This window comes from Pseudoliparis swirei, chromosome 21 (assembly GCF_029220125.1).
Source record: "Pseudoliparis swirei isolate HS2019 ecotype Mariana Trench chromosome 21, NWPU_hadal_v1, whole genome shotgun sequence".
Lineage (NCBI taxonomy): Eukaryota > Metazoa > Chordata > Actinopteri > Perciformes > Liparidae > Pseudoliparis > Pseudoliparis swirei.
The window spans coordinates 19,072,367-19,091,306 of NC_079408.1; the positions used below are offsets into that span (position 1 = coordinate 19,072,367).

Sequence of the window (18,940 nt, forward strand, 5' to 3'; positions counted from 1 at the left end):
TGATGCTGGCAGCCGGGGAGAGGAGGTGGAGCGGCTGGAGGACGTGGAGGAGGCAGGGCCAATCCACGAGCCGGAGGAGCAGCCGGAGGAGGCCGGGGAGAGGTGCTGCAATGAGGCACCTGGTCCTCCCTCCCAGTATTGGTAAGAGGGGAAAGTGCATCGTGTGTGTGTTTTAAGATTCTATTTCAATGTTAAATTATTAAAAATGTTTTTCTTTCTTTAAACAGAAAGTGTTCTAATTGACTACAAAACATACCAGGAAGGGCGTAAACAATCAAACAGATGGAAAATGCCGTGTCGAAAGCCAGTCGGGTGAGGTCGTTCCTCTTTCACCTCTCTGTGGGGAAGAGCGACCTCGCCTTCTGGCTTTTTTTGTATGATTTGCCCGGCATCATGAGGTAAGCGTCATTTTCACATGCAAATTAAGCGGCTGTTACACAATCATGATGTGAATGGTGACTAAATTGCAGTGTTTCTTTTTACAGCTACGCTAATCAACTCATGAGCGAGGGTAAAGAGATTACCACAGTCAACTTTTACCTGACGAACATTATTCAGTTCCTCAGGTACCTTGAGGACACCCCGCCGAAGACATGCAGGTTGCAGAGGGCCCATATGAAGGGCATCAGGGCGGTCGACAAGGCCGTCCACAATTTGGCCAGGCCTATTGTGACTCATCAATTGAAGGTCAAGGCAAAAAAGATGGGCAAAATAGTTTACCGCGAGAACCTGAGGAGCTGCCATGAGAAGGCCAGGCTCGTCATCCCAGAGTTGCTGAGTAAGACAGTTTGCACACCTAAATAATGTATAGACGTAAATAAATGTGTGTGCCTCCCTACAGAGTTCTGAAACTGTTTTCTTCCCATTCTCTCCCTCTCGCACTATCCTCATTTCAGCCAAGATTGTCACAAGCTTGTCTTGGGTTTTTGTCTCGTAACTTCCTGTTTTATTTTGAAGTCTAACTCTCCTCTCGTTTCAGGTCACTTGCCCTTCCTCATGTGTCACCGGTCTGATTGTCTCCCCTGATCCCTGATTGGTTCCACCTGTTCCCCATTACCGTCATGTGCTTATAGTCTGCGTCTTCCCTCTGTCCTGTGCCAAAGTGTTTCGTCTCATGTCTGATCACCGAAGCCAGAACCAAAGCCATGTTCATAGCCGCCGAGTCTTTTCGTAAGTGTGAACCTACCTCGAAGGAGCGATATTTGTTGTAGTTTTCCTAGTCCAGCCTTTTTGTTTCTTAGTACCTTGTTTAGCCTCCACCTCTTAGGAGGGTTTTGTTTGCATTAATAAAGTCTGCTCACTGACGCCTCAGCTTTTGAGTCCTGATTGGAATACCGGCCTGACAAAGATGGAGACTGAGGACGATTTCAACCTCAGGGACGACTTCTATGGTTATGTCTCGGCCTTCGTGGTGTCCATCTATGGACACAGGCCGGGAGTACTAACTAATATGACCGTCCCTGAGGTTAAGGTGGCAAATAAAGACAGTCTCCTCCTGAAGGAAACCGGCTACGTCATCACTGTATGTACCAAGCTCTACAATGAAGTGCCTCATCAACTCTGTTTTATTTGAAAAATAATGTTTTTTTCTGTGTATTATAGATTGACCAACACAAAACGAATAAGGACTTTGGAGGGGCTCAGATCTTCCCGAGTTGTGAAGAGTTCTCCTGGCTGGAGAGGTGGATCCAAGTCAGGAAGAATCTGGCCCCCAAAAACCAAAGGGTGTTCGTCACCAAGGGTGACGGGCCAGTGAAAAATCTGGTCAGGTACCGGAAGGCCCGTTTTATGTGCCATAATACGGCAACGGCCGACCGGTTCTATGCCTTGGTGCTGGACCGAAAGCAATGCAGATGAGGGAACAATTTGAGGAGGTGACTGCCGCCTCCTCCCTCCCCTCCTCCTTTCCACATGCCACCGGCCAGACGCGGTACCGAGGGTCCCGGATGGCGGGGGACAGTCTCGAAACCAGCAAAGATAGTAGCGACTCGACTGCCGAGGAGGCCGAGCAGATGGAGGAAGAGGGGAACCGCCCTCAGGCAGCGGCGGAAGAGGACCAGCCACGTGTAAGTATATATTCAGTCTTTAAAAAAGTGCAAGACAGTTGTGTGAAAACAAGCCTGAACTGATCAACTCAATGTGGTTTCGTTTGTGCTTCCTCAACAGATACCCAGGAAAATGGTGATCATGATAAGCCCCCTTCAACGGGCAAAAGAGAAAAGTTTTTTTTTAAAAGGGTACCAAAAAGACTTTTTTTTGTTGTACATAGTTTTATTGTTAATGTATTATAAGTGTATTGTTTTGAATAAATGTAAAAGATGTCTTGTAATCAATCACCTGTCCTCATGATTATTCATACACAATTGCTGTTCAGAAGATATGAGAATCCTCTGGTGTGAACTCTAATCCAGTTATTTAGTAGTCATTTATATATGTTTTTAGTGGTCACCTTGCTAAGCATGTACCTATGATTTGGGCTACCTTTCCTGGGTACTCAAGTGAAATCCCCCTTAAGAAAGTACCAGGGACAATAGAGGACAGTGAGTGACACCTGTTGGACATTCCCTTCAAGCCCTCTTGGCCAGAACCACCTCTGGAGCACACTCCCTGGCCCTGCTACCCTCCGACCCCGTGGACCCCACAGTTCCTCCAGAGTCAGGGCCCTTCTTGCCGTTGTCATGCCCAGAAGAGTGACTGTTGTGGAGTTGGTTGATGGTGGTCTTGATGGTTCCTGGTTCCTCCAGAGTCAGGGTCCTTCTGGCTGTCATGCCCAAAAGAGTGCATGTTTTGGGGTTAGGGTTAGAGGCCGGGTCCTTCAGTCTGTTGTCATGCCCGGAAGAGTTCATGTTGTAGGGCCAGAGTGACGGTGGTCTGAGTGGACCCTGGTCCAAAAGGGGCCCTCAGTCCATTAAGCAGTCTTTAAATTAAAATAAATTACTTTAAATCTACTCAGACCTGGGGGGTTTTTCTAAATTATGAGTGGCATCTGACTATGAATAATCTACAGTTAGTATGTATATGAATGACAAGTCATTCTACACAGTCAAAGGATACACTTATATCAATAACATTACATGGCATGACAGAGCAATAACATGTGCATTTTCATTAGGACACTAAAATAGATGAAGATGGATTTATCAAAATTCAAGTCCCTCATGCTCCATCTTTCTTTTTTATTGACCACAAAGACTGGAATATCAAACAAAGAAAAAGAGGGCTGAGAGGACTACAATGGACAAATATAATCACGAGAGGAATTGTCACTATCAATCGTTTTTACGCAATAGCTTTTAAAAAAGGCACAGGCTCAAGGCTGTAGGGTCAAAAAGGGAATGCCCTGAGTTTTGGTGCCTGTGATACTGCCGCTTTGAGGACTGCCCCGTTACAGTAACCATCAGCATTAACAGTGAGGCGGTCTTGAAGGCCAACGTGCAATTCCAAGGAGGGATGACCGTGCACAATTCCACGGAATTAAAAAGATGCCCAATAAGGGCAAATGACAGGATACACATCGGCATTGATTTACAAAATCAATTGCCATGAGCTATGTACCTGAAACAAATGTCAACTTTACATGAAGAAGTCATGCTTTCTGGTTGTAGGGATCAGGCGCAGACTCCGCAGGTTTTAAAAAACATTTCCTTGGAACTTAGAAATAAGAGTCGCGAACACAGTAATGAATTCTTCAGATGATGCTGGGCAAAAAAAACAGACGCTCCGAATGAGGTCCTGCAAAAAGTTTCTCGTCATCCAAAAGGTCTGCTTCTCTGGTCAAAAAAGGGGATTGCAGTATTCCATGTGTGATGCCTTGAAGACATTGTCTACTTGGATGCCACAGGAAGCATAACAAAATGAGAAGGGGTCCCCTCCTATTTATGTTTATGAACTCCTCTCCCTTGGCAGTAGCTACCTATCTGACCTGCGACCACACCACTCCATAGATTCATTTTTGACAGTCACAAGGTCCTATGGATGAGGCATGCGATTGCCTGTCATGGTGATTTGTGACGGATCAATGGTGTTGATGCAGGCAATATGTTTGGCAATTGCCAAGAAAAATCAGCATGACACCATTAATGTGTATTACAACATCGCAAATGGACCATCCCCATGACAATCTAAGGAAAGGTGTGGACGATGCAACCAAGTGGGAAGTCCGTTGAGGGATGGCGAACAAGTGTCTGGGCTCTTTGGATGTGGGTGCCTAGGCATGTCGGCCTGTTCACGGCAGCTTTGTGGAAGATATCGCAGATCAGAAGTGTCAGAGAGCCAGGGAAGCTCTGCTCCACCTACCGACTATAATAGATCCATGTAGTATCCCCTCGCAGTGTACCACTAGCGATGGCAGTACACCGGACCCAAGTACTTCAAAAATGATCAAATGTTGTATCTGTGCAGGTGCGTTCAGAAGACAAGTGTTCTGTCTGGGAAATTGGCGCACATGTTCTCCTCTTGGCCTGTCGCAGGCTCCATACCTGGGGCTTTCAAAAAGTGTCAGACGACACTAATACCTAAGACCTCGGATGCCGATAAACTCGGTGATATAAACAATTGGCGCCCCATTACCATTGGCTCCGTGGTCTTGAGGATCCTGACGGGTAGGATGACAGAGGCTTGTCCTATCCACCCTGGACAGAGGGGGTTTATTGCCTCCCCTGGCTGCTCTGAAAACCTCACTTTGTTAGCCGGTGTGATGAAGATGAGTCAGGCCAAAAAGCGCTCCCTCGGGGTAGTGTTCGTCGACTTTGCGAAGGCGGTCGATCCAGTGTCTCATGAGCACCTACTAGCTCTGGGGCACAAGGGCCTGGATCCGCACATGCAGGAGTTGATAGGGAACTCCTACAAAGAATGTGTTACGCAAATAAAATGTCAAGAAGGCAGAACTTCTGACATAAGGTCAAGGTAGGGGTGAAGCAGGGTGATCCGATGTCCCCGCTCCTCCTCAATATTTCCCTGGATCCACTGGTCCAAAAACTCGAGAAGGAGGGTCGGGGCTTTGCCACCGATTTCAAGCCCATTACAGCGATGGCATTTGTAGAAGATCTTGTGATACTGAGCAGATCAGTGGAGGGTATGTCCCACAACCTGGCAGTTTTAGAGGAGTTCTCCAGGCTTACTGGAATGCAAGTTCAACCCAGTAAGTGCCACTTGTTCTTCATCGATGCCAGTGGTGGAAGCGTCACCATAAACAACTGTCCTCCATGGAGGTTGGCGGGGAGGCCTATCCACATGATCGGGCCCACAGAGTCGGTCCGATACCTTTGGGTCAGGGTGAACCCGTGGCGGGGGATCTTCTCGAAGGACTGGGTAGCACAGTCCAGAAATTGGATCGAGGTAATAGGAAGCGCATCCCTTGATCCCATTCATAAAGTGTCGTTACTATGTGACTATGCCCTGCCCAGGCTAACTTTGCTGCAGATCATTGCATGTTATCTGTGAAGACCCTGACAGAAGTGGAATTGGTCGTAAAGAGAACAGTCAAAACGTGGTTACACCTTCCTGTGTGTACTACGGGTGGGCTATTATATTCTGGGAAGTGCGATGGCGGGTTAAGCGTTCCTGTGGCAGCTGTGTCTGATTTGGCCTCGGCTGCTGGTGATTGGCAATCAGTCAGCAGCCGAGGCCACCCTTATAAAAGCTCCCACTTGAGAGTGGAGGAGGAGGGTGAGCAGAGGCGCATGTTTGGCGGTCTGCTCGGTGTGTGTTTCGAGAATAAAAGCATGTCTTCGAGCAAAACCTCTCTGTCTGGCGGATCCTTGGTGCTGGTGGGGGAAGCCCACGGGTGGCGGGGTCGGGCGTGCTACAGTTCCCAAGCTCTCTGTTATGATTCCATCCATACAAGCCCGGAGGATCCATAAGCTGTTTCACTGGACAGATGAGACGGTCAGTGGGTTGCTCAACGCACGAGACCTTCCAAATACCCTGACTGAAAGCGGGGGGGTCGCTGAGCGAAGTTCCCAGCCTCAGCGCCCTCGAGGAGGGGAGCAGAGCGAGGTGTCAGACTCCCCTGAGGGGAGTGCGGAGTGGCTGCCACAGGACCCTAACGCGAGGCCGAGGATGTAATTAGTGCCAAGCAAATGGCGCCAGGTCGAGTTTGCTAGGTGGACAAAGCTGGTGTCTCAGGGCAGCGGGGTACAGGTGTTTTGTGTGGACAAAATCAGTAACTGCTGGCTGTCAGGCTACGGGCCAAACAGGGTCAAGCCAGGACCGTTTCCTGCAGCCCTCCAGCTGAGGGCCAACGTCTAGCCTACGAGAGATCTCCTTGGCAGAGGGAGAAGACACCGTCGGGGTCCTCCCGAGACCTGCTCACACATATTGGGGGTCTGCCCGGAGGTCCAGTTGAGTCGGATCCGAAGGCACCACGCACTGTGTGAGCTCCTCGCTGCCGAGGCGGAGAGGGTCGGATGGAAGGTGGACCGAGAAAAGCGCCGGAGTCTTCCCAATGGGAAGGATCTGGCCCCGGACATGATCTGCCTGAGAGGCGACACGGCTCTGATCATCGATTCAACGGTGAGATATGAATTGAACGGAGACTCTCCAGAGAGTAAATATCTGTCCATGGAAGGTCTGGTTAAGGAGAAGAACCCTCGACTCCGGAAGGTTGCGATCTTCGGGTTCCCATTGGGAGCCAGAGGTAAGTGGCCCAAAGGTAGGGCTTGACGCAGGCTCAATGCCAAAGCTTTGCAAAACTCCTGAGGAGAAGGGCCATCTTGTACCGAGAGACTTCATGCGATGAGGAGGCGAGTGACCACCCCATCACGAAAGATAATTTTTGGTCAAAATGGGATAAAAAAGGATCTCTAAAGGGCGTGTAGACCTGGGAAAACTCGTTTGAGTGGACCCACAAAAGGTGTGCAAGGTGTCAGCTAGGATCGGGCCCTTGGCGGACTGGGGGGCTCTCCGTACACCTGAGCCTCTTAGACTGGGGAGAGTAGTGATATACTCTATGTGCTAAAAGACATGAAGAAGCGGCCGCTGTCTACCCGTCATCCAGCGCAAACCCAGGACTGGATACAGCTGCGGCGGCACCATAAGCAAGTGCCGCGTCGGGGAGAGGGGAGGTGGGCCTCCCCATCACAGCTTTATGGGGATATGCTACCTATTGAGTTGATCGCAAATACCATACAACCAAGGGAGCTGTATCCTGGTGCCCAGGTGATAGTTGATCTGAAGCCCGCATCGTAAATAATCACGGTGTAGGAAAAGTACTGAAGCAGTGGCGTAACTCAAATAATAATATTAATACTTTCTTTCTATTTTCAGAGGAAGGAAGGTGCAGCTGGCAGCCAGGGAAAAGAGGAGGTGGAGGAGGCCAGGCCAAGCAGGCAGCTGCAACTACAGAAGGCCCCCTTCAAGGGGACGGGGAGAGGTGCCATGAGGCACCTGGTCCTCCCTCACTCCCAGTGTTGGTAAGAGGAAAAAGTACATTGTGTGTGTTTTAAGATTCTATTTCAATGTTAAATAATTAAAACTGTTTTTCTGTCTTTGAACAGAAACATTTTTGGCTGAATATTCAGCATATGAACATGGCATTCAACCCACTCTAAAAACAGGCGGAGAATGCCACCTCAAGCCAGTCGGGTGAGGTCGTTCCTCTTCCACCTCTGTGGGGAAGAGCGACCTCGCCTCCTGGCTTTTTTTGGACGACTTTCCCGGCATCATGAAGTAAGCGTCAATTTCACATGCAAATTAAGCGACTAATCCAGAAGCATGATGTGAACGGTGACTAAATTGCAGTTTGTTTTTACAGATACGCGGCTCAACTCATGAGTGAGGGCAGGGAAATTACAACCGTGAACTTTTACCTGAGGAACATAATTCAGTGTCTCAGGTACCTTGAGGACACCCCGCCAAGAGCGTGCAGGTTGCGGAGGGGCCAGATGAAAGCAAAAATCAGGGCGGTCCACAAGGCCGTCAACAATTTGGCCAGGCCCATTGTTACCCATCAACTAAAGGTCAAGGCCAAAAAGATGGCCAACATTGTGTCACGTGAGAGCCTGAGGCGCTGCCAGGAGAAGGCCAGGCTCGTCATCCCCGGAGTTGCTGAGTAAGACAGTTTGCATACCTAAATTATATATAGACGTAAATAAATGTGTGTGTCTCCCTACAGAGTTCTTTCCCCTTCTCTCGCACTATCCTCAATTCAGCCAAGATGGAGACAGAGGACAACTTCAACCTCAGGGATGACTTTTACGGGTACTTCTCGGCCTTTGTCGTGTCCATTTATGGACACAGGCCGGGGGTTACTCACCAACATGACCGTCTCCGAGGTTGAGGCGGCCAAAAAAGACCCTCTGCTCCCGACTGACACCGGCTACGTCATCACTGTATGTACCAAGCTCTACAATGAAGTGCCTAATCAACTCGGTTATATTTTAAATGTTTCATGTTTTTTTGCGTGTATTATAGATCGACGAACACGAGACAAACAAAGATTTTGGGGGGGCTCAGATCTTCCTGACCTTTGAGGAGTTCTCCTGGCTGGAGAGGTGGCTCGAGGTCAGGAAAAATCTGAGCCCCAAAAATCAGAGGGTGTTCATCGCAACGGGTGACGGGCCAGTAAAAAATATGGTCCGCTACATGCAGACGGCCTGAGCCCAGATGGGCCTGCCTGGACGGCCCACATTCAGACCTCAGGACGGCGGTGTCTGGACACGCAAGTGTAATTTTCCAGTCTGTGATGCTGTAGAACCAAAACAACTTGCTTGCTTGACCGACACGTCTCTTTTACCGTTTCCAGGCAAAAGACATCCACAACAACCAGGAACCGTCTGGCCCGATTCATGTGGCACAACACGTCAACGGCCGACCACTTTTATTCTCTCGTCCTAGACGCAGCCAAGCGAAGGAGTTGAGAAGGGCAGTTTGAGGAAGAGGACCAATAAAGTGTAAGTAAATATTCGGCCTTAAAAAAAGTGCATGACAGTTGTGTGAAAACAAGAACTGATCAACTCAATGTGGTTTTGTTTGTTTCCTAAAGTCGCCCAAGGAAAAGCCCAGGAGGATGGTGGTGCTGATCAGTCCACTGCAACGGGCAAAAGAACTTTAGAACCAAACACCGGCTAGTAAAAGAGATTAATTTAAGATTAATCTATTCCTTTTCCATTTGTAAATAGTTTAAAAAGAAGTTTGCTTATGTTGTGTTTTTTTAGATAGATTTATTGTTCATAATGTTGTTTATATAAATGTGTTCATTTGTGTCGTTTTAAATAAATGTCTAACATGTGTTATTGTTGGAGTTGGACAGCGACACACCACCTGGACGACACTCACTGGAAGAAAATAGAGCGGTATACTTCTACGTTACATTTGTTAGCGTTTTATTCAGAATTCAGGATACAAGTAGACATCATGCATGGACCCCCCTCCTCAGCTGGGACCAGTGGCCCCAGCGCTGGAGAGAAGACGCCGGTTCAGAGTGTGCAGCCATTTTAAATAGCCGAAAGGACCAGTTCTGATTGGTCAGGAGATAAGGGGGTGGGGTTTTCTCATTGGCTCTTGTTCCTCTGCTTCCGCCGTTGTCGCTCCTTCATTGGTTCTAGTGGCCAGCCAATGAGAGCATATGTTGTGAAAGTGTGAGAAAGGAAGATGGAATTCACATGTAGCTTCCTTGACTGAGCTGGGGAGTTTTCTAAGATAGTCTTATCTCTTCCTAGGTGGGATGCGCTGTGGCGAGAAGGTCGTTCCCAGGATATTTACAAAGGGCCTGTGTGTGTGTGTGTGTGTGTGTGTGTGTGAGAGAGGGCTGTGGTTGAATCCGGATATTAATTGTCAAAGCTGGACCTTTCCTTATCTTATCTGCGCTCAGTAGTTGTCTCTGTGGCTCTCCTGTTCATGTGAGCATGAGTGTTGCTTTGTTCTATTCAAATCTAGGGTGAGCGTTGGTGCATAAAGTTCTTTCGTGTGTCACTGTTATCTTCTTTGATCAGTTCAGGCGCTGGAATGCCCTGCTAATGTTTCTAACTCTCGTCCAGTGTTTTTCCACTTTACACATAACATTTATGCACAATACACTAGGCTAAGCTATAATATATATATTCTTTACATTATCAATCACTGTCCTCCTTATTTACACAAAACTGCTGACTTCAATCAATTTGAAGTAGCCTGGTGATTTGATGTAGGGAAAACATGTTTCATAATGTAATGCATCCATCCATTATCAATACCGCTTCATCCTCATTAGGGTCGCTGGAGCCGATCTCAGCTGACATAGGGCGAAGGCCCTGGACAGGCCGCCAGTCCATCTCAGGGCACACAGAGACATACAACCATTCACTCTCACATTCACACCTATGGGCAATTTAGAGATCAATTAACCTGACTGCATGTCTTTGGACTGTGGGAGGAAGCCGGAGAACCCGGAGGAAACACACGCTGCCACGGGGAGAACATGCAAACTCCACACAGAAGGACCGCCCCGACCGGGAATTGAACCCACGGCCCTCTTGCTGTGAGGCGGCAGTGCTAGCCACTACACCACCGTGCAGCCCCAATGTAATGCATGTTTATTTAATTAAAACAAATGTATGTATGTATATATATATATACACACACACATATATAGTGACGGTCCCCGTGTCAAATAACTAATCATGCCCTCAAGCCTCAGTTATAATTATTATAAATGAGGATTTTTTTAGTTGCCTATTTTGTGGAGCCCCCTCGGGACGTGGTGCTCTACGCACAGTGCGCAGTGCGTTATGGGAGCGGCGGCGCTGGTAGTAGTGTATAGCATGCCACCTAAACAACAATGAACTAGTGGAAGCGGCAAGGTGCTCAGTGTTGCCAGATTGGAAATGGTGAAGTATCGTACCAAAGGCTCAAAATGGTTGTATTTGGAGGATAATTATCATGTATCTGGCAACCCTGAGATCGGTCGACCAATGACTGTTCTCGATACCGTCAGAGCTCGCGCAAGAAGGTGGAACATAAGGGAGATACCATTTCCAAAACTCGTAAGGTATAAATACAAGTTTGTGAAAACTCAGAGAAACAAATATCCGACGAAGCAAAATCCCGGACGTTTTTGGAATCCCTGCCAGACGCATTTTTTAGGTCTCAAAAACAGGACATGTCCGGGGAAAACAGGACGTCTGGTCACCCTACCTAAGCCGGGTTGTGAGATCTATCTACCCATCTATATATATATTAGGGCTGTCAGCGTTAGTCTATGAGATTACGTTTAACGCACACAAATATTTTAACGCAGAACGCAACTTTGTTTACTTCCGGTGTGCGTTGAAGTTTTTGCAGTCCGGAGGTCAACACATGGTGCGGTTTGACACTGTTTCCGTTTTTAAAACAATTATTTCTCCGAAAATACGGAGTAGAAATAAGTTTAAACTACTGGATTAATCAGTAGGGTTTCGTCTTCCGCCTCCTTCCTTCCGTCTGTTCCTCCGAGATTCACAGAGAAAAATAGGGGCGTGGACGTGTCCGGTGAAAGTACTCGTCACACGAAACCTCACCATAATTTGACTTCACAACAAGGAAGCAGCTGCAGTGATGTTGGCGAGCAGCGCGGAGCCTCCGGAGGAGCACGCAGCCAGAAGAGATCCACTTGGACCCGGGTAAGTGTCTTTACAAAACTGTACGTGTCCCGTCACAGTGTCCGTTACGTGTGCTGACTAGTAATGTATTTTGCAGAGAGGATTCACCAGGCGCGTCTCTAGGATTTGGATATATCTAGTGAGTTTTTCGAGTGAGAGTGTGCTCACCTGTGTGCGCGGATGTGTCGGCGCGTATCACGGCAGAGCGATGCGCGTTATGGGAGCGGCGGCGCTGGGCTTAGCCCAGAGGAGTGAAGCAGCGAAATTTATAGACATAGAAACACTCTCAGGCAGCAGCTTGCTGTTACCTGCGCCTGCTGCCAGTCTGATGGTGCGTTTACACCGGACGCGTCGAAAAAATTCTCTACGCGTCTGACGCAGCAGTATTGACGCGCGTCGAAAAAAGGGTGTTCACACCAGACGCGTCGGACGCGTCGGGGGCGGAGTCATAAATGAGTCGAGGAACGACAGGACCGCAGCGTACTTCCACTTTTTAGTGGACTGAGCTGCACTCCCACTGCGCGTCTCGCTGCTCTCTCTCACTTATCTCTTGATACGTGTCTGAGACTTTTCCACCTACAGCGGCAGATCTCCTCTGCCATGAAACACATATGCCGGCGGTTGGTTGATAGTAAAGTACAACAAATAGCGAGAATAAAAGCAAATACATACATTCAAAACGTACCAGGTAGTCCCACGGCTTCTCCGACCTTGTTCCACGCTTTATCTTTATAGCTCCGGTTTCGGTAAGCATAAAGAGTTGTATCGTAAAGTTCGGGGTGCCCACAGACAGCGACAATAATCTTTTCCTCCATTTTTTTCGACCGGCAGGACGATGACGAGCGGAGCTGCTCAACGCTGATTGGCTGACGCAACTATGACTCACGCGTCTTTGCTGCCAGAGTTGGGAAATTTGAACTCGCGCGTCAACGAGCTGCATCTGTTCGCGCTGTTCGCTGAGTTCGCCCCGCGACAAACCCTCTGTTCGTGCTGCTTCAAACGCGTCTGACGCGCTGCTCGCTGGAAAATACGCAGCTACGCAGCTTCGACGCAGCTTTGCATTGACTTAACATGTAATCTCGACGCGCGTCAAAATTTTGACGCGTCCGGTGTGAACACACCATGACTCCGCTGTTTTGGGTGAATGACGTCACGTGCGACCTGGAGGTGTTAACCACTTGTGTACCAAATCTTTTTTTTTTTTTGGTTGAAAACATTCGGGGCTAATGAAAAAACATTCGGGACTTTAGCCCCGGGTTTTTTAGCCTAGGGACGCCACTGCGATTCACCAGCCCCTGCAGCGCAGCTCTACCTGCCCGGCCAGCAAAGAGGTCTCGTGCCCCGGAGGACCACCAGCACGACACGATGACATGATAGTGAAGCCATATTGTAAATATTCTGCCAATAGTTGTGTTCTGTTTTCTATCTTTCAACATGTATATTATGTAGAATATTTTTTTTTAATGTTCAATACATTTATTTGAAGAAGAAAAAAATGTAATTGTCATTTTATATTTTCACACGCCCCATTAAACTTTAACTGTCGTCTGACATCGTTTCTCAGTCCCATTTCTATCATTTCAGTTAATGGTGTGACAGACCACATCATTTCTACTCCCAAAACGATAATACAAAATTTGGTTTTCGACATTTATTTACATGCATCTAGCATTGTATTCAGATATGTCACTGCTTTTGTTAACCTATGACCTTTGGTAAACCAATTTCAAACACCAAAATAGTTTGTCCACATGAGTAAAGGTGTGTTTTTACAGGAGATATGAAGAATAAAATAAAAAAATCTAACTTAAATGTTCAGCTTTTGGGCCATATTTTTTTTCCACTTGTGCCTGAGGACAATTGTGCCTCATTATATAGAGAGCTGAGATCGTTTTGGAATTTGTGATATAAAACACATGGGTATGTGTCATCTGCAAGTGACTTTAAAAAAGGTACATTTAAAATAGTTTGTAAAATCGAGAAAATGACTCGACGGTTAACTAAGACATAAGACTAATTAACAATGTGACCCTCCAAGTGCGTCTCTAAGTTTAAAGTTGTGATTTAAATTTAAAATACAAATTTAAATACAAATTGTAATTAAATCATTTTTCAGTGCTACTTCTGAAAGCCAGAGAGATTCTGCAGAGAGATGCGTGATTAGTGCATGTAAAAATGCGGAGTGCAGGTCACAGGCCAGGAAGGTCCGAGGCCGCCATCCGCCGCCCAGACCAGCCGGTGTTAGGTGTGTTGTGTATTGAGTGTCACTATTTGTGTGTGTGTTGGACATTTGTATTGTATTGATCAGGTCCGGGTGGGTGGTCCGACAAGATCGGACCCAGGGCCGCCAGCACGGACCGCCCACCAAAACCCAAACAAAAAAGAAAAAACCTGACGGGTTTAATTTTTACCAGCGGCGCGCAGCTTTTGCTGTCTTTACGGTAGTGGTTTAGCGGATGCGGCACAGACCAATTGCATGCGAGTTAAGCCATCCCACGTGATACCACTCAGCCAATCAAATCTATGCATTCTCGGCGGTAAACATTACGTCTCAACAGACAGCGCTACGCAGACAGATGAGAAAGTAGAGGCAGGTTACACTTGAAAAGACGGTAGAAAGAAAAGAAAGATAGCGATACATGTAGAAAACAAAGGGAGAGAAAGGACGACTGCGCGGAGAAAGTTTAGAAAAGGCGAGTGAGACAGCGAAAGGGAGAGAAACGGACAACTGCGGAGAAAGTTGAGAAAAAGGCGAGTGAGACAGAGAAAGGGAGAGAAACATAAGGAACAAATGTCGCTCTCAAAAAAGAAAAGTTGACAGCGAAAATAGAGCATTTAATCCGGAATGGACAGACTCATTTCTGTTCATACTTCCCACAGGAGCACAAAACCAGTGTGTCTTATATGTTCAGAAACCGTGGCACTTATTAAAAGTGGCAATGTGAAACGCCATTATGAGACAAAACATAAAGGTTTTGAACAAACATACCCACTCAAATCCGAAGTGAGATCACAGAAAATAAGTGGTCTCACAGCCCAATATGAACAGTCCACCAGGATCCTGAGCCACACGTTCACTGCCCAACAACGTGCTCATGAGTGTTCCCTCAGAGTTGCTTGGATTTTGGGGCAACACAAAAAGCCATTTACTGATGGAGGGCTTGTCAAAGAATGCATGAGTGTCGTCGCTGAAACATTACTTGACGAAAAACCAAAACAAGAGCTTTGTGATAAGATAAAGCAAATACCCATGTCAGCATCATCTGCCACAAAGAAAAGTGAAATATTAACTCAGACCAGTACAAGAGGAGAAGATATCTACCTGGCCATTAAGGAGATGTTAACGAAGAGAGGAATAGAACCAACACAAGTGGTTTCAATAGCCACAGATGGAGCCCCTGCTATGATAGGGAGAGAGAAAGGAGCTGTAGCAAGACTGAAAGAGGACAATCCAGAGCTCATAGCTTACCATTGCATCATTCATCAATCTGTCCTGTGCCTCCCTGTCAGATGAGCATGCTGAAGTGATGAATACAATGATGAAAATGATCAATTTTCTCAGGGCATCCTCTTCCACCCAGCATCGCATGCTGAGGGAATTCCTCAGAGAAGTTGATGCCAATGCTGATGATCTTTGCTGCACAATAATGTGAGATGGCTCAGCAAAGGGAGGGTCTTAGCGCTTTTGGTCCATCAGGAGGGAAGTAGCATCTTTTGGCAGAGCTAACACATCAGAAAGCAACACAGTTTTCTCTTTTAGGAAATGATAAACAGATGGATAATGTGGCCTTTTTGGTTGATATCACTGCACATCTGAATGAACTGAATTTGAGGCTACAAGGCAAGGACAATTCAATTTGTGAACTGATGACCGCTGTCCGCTCCTTTCAAAAGAAACTTGAGTTGTTCAAGGAAGACCTGCAGGGAGACTGCACACTTCCCAGCAGTGCAGGAACAGGTTCAGGGACAGAGATGCGTCTTCTTTTGTTGACTTCATTGATAAGCTGATCGTAAACTTCAGCAACCGTTTTGACAGCTTCAGCTTTGGACAGCAGCTCACCATGTTCATTCAGAACCCATTTATCATCACTGATGTCAGGGGGTTCTCAAAGGAAGTCACACAGCACTTTAAATGGGTAAATCCTGGGCCTCTCCAGATGCAACTGGTTGATCTCCAAGCAGATGTGTCCCTGAAAGAGCAGTTTCTAAGAACTGACCCTTCCACTTTCTGGCTCCAAACGGTCCCTGAGACAGCTTTTCCAGGTCTGAGGAAAGTTGCCATATACATCTTGACCATGTTTGGCTCCACCTACAACTGCGAGGCAGCTTTCTCCACGATGAATATCATCAAAAATAAATATCGTTCGAGGCTCACCAATGAGCACTTCCACATGTGCATGAGGATGGCCCTGACTCCATTCAAGCCCAGGTTTAAAGTCCTGGCAGGACAAGCTAGAACTCAATTCTCACACTGAGCAAACAAGTGGGGGAGTGGGATGCAAGAGTGATGCTCTAAAACTGTTCAATTGTTAAGATGTGTTGAGATTTATTATCTGTAAAATTGTTTGAGACTGTGAAACAAATGGGGAAATTTAAGCTTTTCCTCCCTTTATTTAATTTTTCTGAAGTTAAGCACTTTATTTGATTATTATTATTTATTATTACATGCACAATTTTCATTTTGTATTTATTTTATTTTAAAATGCAGCCCTATTTTATTTAGTTCATGAGAACATTATACATATCTGCAGTCCAGTTCTATGTTACATGATAATAAATATTGTTAAAAAGTGTTTTAATCGTACTGAATTCATTTGATTTGAAAGGTATTGATTACATGCAGATGTTGATACAACTACCAGGCTATATATATCACACTAAATAGTTAGACATTATGATCTTCTGGACCTTTGCTTCAAGAAAATTTCTCTAACTGGACCTCTTAACATTTTAGTTGAATACCCCTGTTGTATTGGATCAACCAGCGGTTACTTCAGGGAGACCGCTGCAGCAGATTCGTGACACGGAGTTCACTGGTAACGTAAAAGACACACATTAGATTTCTCCCCGGGACATGGAGGTAAATATTCCAGATAACGTTAATCGCGGTGTCGACCTCCTTGATGTCTGCGCTCTACAAGTTCAGCTCAGAAGCTGGTTCATGTACATGTGGAGGCACACGGTCACAGAGGTCAATGCATGGACCCTCTCCAGAAGAGACCAGAAGAACCCCAAGGCCTTGAGAAGGTTTCAGGCTTCTGTTGCCACTTCTCACAAGCACAGGGAAGAGCAGAATCAAGTGCTGCAGATCACTATCCTCCCCAGAACCAGAAGCAACCCCCACGCTAAAGGCCAACGCTAGGAGATATCCTGCTGAGAGAAAGGAAGCCATTGATCACTTCCAACATGGAGACCAGGCAGAGATGTAAGCACAGGTAAGTGTCAGGTATCTGAGGGCAGAGAAGAGGAGTCTAAATGAAGCCGTCACATGAGGAGCTCAGGCTGGAAGGCGATGCAACACGAGGGGATACCAAGAGGATCTGGCCCAGATGAATATTGTTAAAAATATGCTAAACACTTTTTTCGACGGGTTTTTGTTGGTCGCTACCCGGGAGCGTCGAGCGTTCGCCAAACTTAAAGCTAACCAACCCCAAACCTGAAGCTTTTGTATTCCAAACATTCCCATAAAGATGTTTTTTTTAAAGAATAATTTTCTGTGCCCCCATTTTTCCAACTCCCCAAAACAAAATTTTGGATTAAAGATTCAAAATCACCTATTTTTTTTTAAAAAGGTGAACTCATGTGCACAACACACCATTAAAATTAAACTGACAAATCGTCATTTTGTTTGCCCTCTTGTTCTTGCCGCCTCCCGCTCTGCTCCCCCCTTGGGGTGTCTTCTTTCATTTAAGAAAATTGAACCCTTTCCTGAACCCATCTCTCTTCGATCTTTCCCTCCGGGCCTCTCATTCCCCCTTCTTTACATCCTTTGCCTTTCAGGGTCCTCCGGTTTCCCATCTCCATACGCCTGGGAAAACCTTTATTCTTTGAATATAACCCCCCCAATGTCTACCTCCTTTTTCTTGACATTGGGGGAACCCGTTTCATTCCTGCCAAGGATTAAACTGGGGGTCCCTGCCATTCCGGCTGGATGGGGAAAAGAGGACAGGATACAACCCGGGCCCCAGTCCTCACCAAAGGGGCTCCCTTTCCCAAAAAGCAGAGTACCCCACCCCTCTGTTAACCGTCCGGGGGGTTTTTTGGCTCCTGCAATAAAAGACACCAAACTGGAGTTGACTATTGCGCCTTTAACGGTCTGGTAATTGTTTTTAACTGAACCCCATACATTTTTAATTACTTTGAGCAAAATAATAAAAAGAAAAAGTTAAAAACTCACCTTAATCTAATTTTTGCACCATTACATGTCCTGCAGTTATCACTGCCATCCATTCACTTTCAAGTGGTTACTCTACAGGGCAAATTATATAAGAAAATACTTTTTATATTTTTGGCCTAGCTTAAACTGACCTTATTTTTTGTGGGGGTTTCTCCCATTTTTTCACTGCTTGGGATAGGCTCCCAAGCCCTCTCCTTTATGAAGCCCGGGTGGAAAATTACTTTTTTAACATCTCCCCTAAACATAATAATCCCCTTGATCATTGCAAGGGTTAAACTTTTGCCCCGACAGATATGCTAGAGAGGTTCGTGTCAGTTATGTACGCTTTCACTCATCCCAGGCTTCCTGATTGTATACACCTGTCATCACACCTGTCTCCTATGCTCATCAGTGTCACCCCCGCCCTGATTGGTCCCACCTGTGTCTTGTTACCATGTGTTTAAAATTTCCCCCTGTCTCCCAGTGTTCCTTGTCAGTTGTCTGGTCTTTGCCATGATCAGGTCGGGTTATGTTTGCTCTTAAAAAGTTTTGACCCCTCACTACGTGGCGCTTTCTTTTTGTTCACTGCAGAACCGAAAAATAAAGTACTTACAAATACTTTATCTCTGCCTCCCCGGTCGTGCACTTGGGTCCTACTTCCTAAGTGTCTGGCATCGTAACAAAACAACTGACCACATTATGGACCCAGCCGCCCCAAGAACGCTTCACGCCGCCTGTCGGTACAGGGCGTGCGATTTTCATCACGGGGAAAAAACTGGACAAAGTCAGCCGGAAATACAAGAGCTGAGGGGGCCCCGGGCCCGGGGTTCAGGAAGAATTATCGACACAGATGCAACAACTGGTTCCCCAAATGAATAATTTATTCACTCATCAACAGACTGCTCCCCCGTGCGCATCCACAGCTGAGAATTTGCCTGTCAATACTCCAGCTGACGACCCGGGTCAGGCTTTTTCCCTCCCTTCGGCTGGCTCTTCCGGAGAGGTTTTC

General features: G+C 46.7%; 1 long non-coding RNA gene and 1 pseudogene across 1 annotated transcript; both read left to right on the forward strand.

Annotated features, from left to right (window-relative positions):
• The first annotated feature begins 1,348 nt into the window (after nt 1-1,348).
• Nucleotides 1,349-8,598, forward strand: LOC130211640 (uncharacterized; annotated as a pseudogene).
• A 2,935-nt stretch (nt 8,599-11,533) lies between these two features.
• LOC130211862 (uncharacterized) lies at nt 11,534-13,367 on the forward strand. Its single transcript, XR_008835185.1, has 2 exons — nt 11,534-12,301; nt 12,387-13,367. It is a non-coding gene; the product is annotated as an uncharacterized LOC130211862 (long non-coding RNA).
• The last annotated feature ends 5,573 nt before the right edge of the window (nt 13,368-18,940 follow it).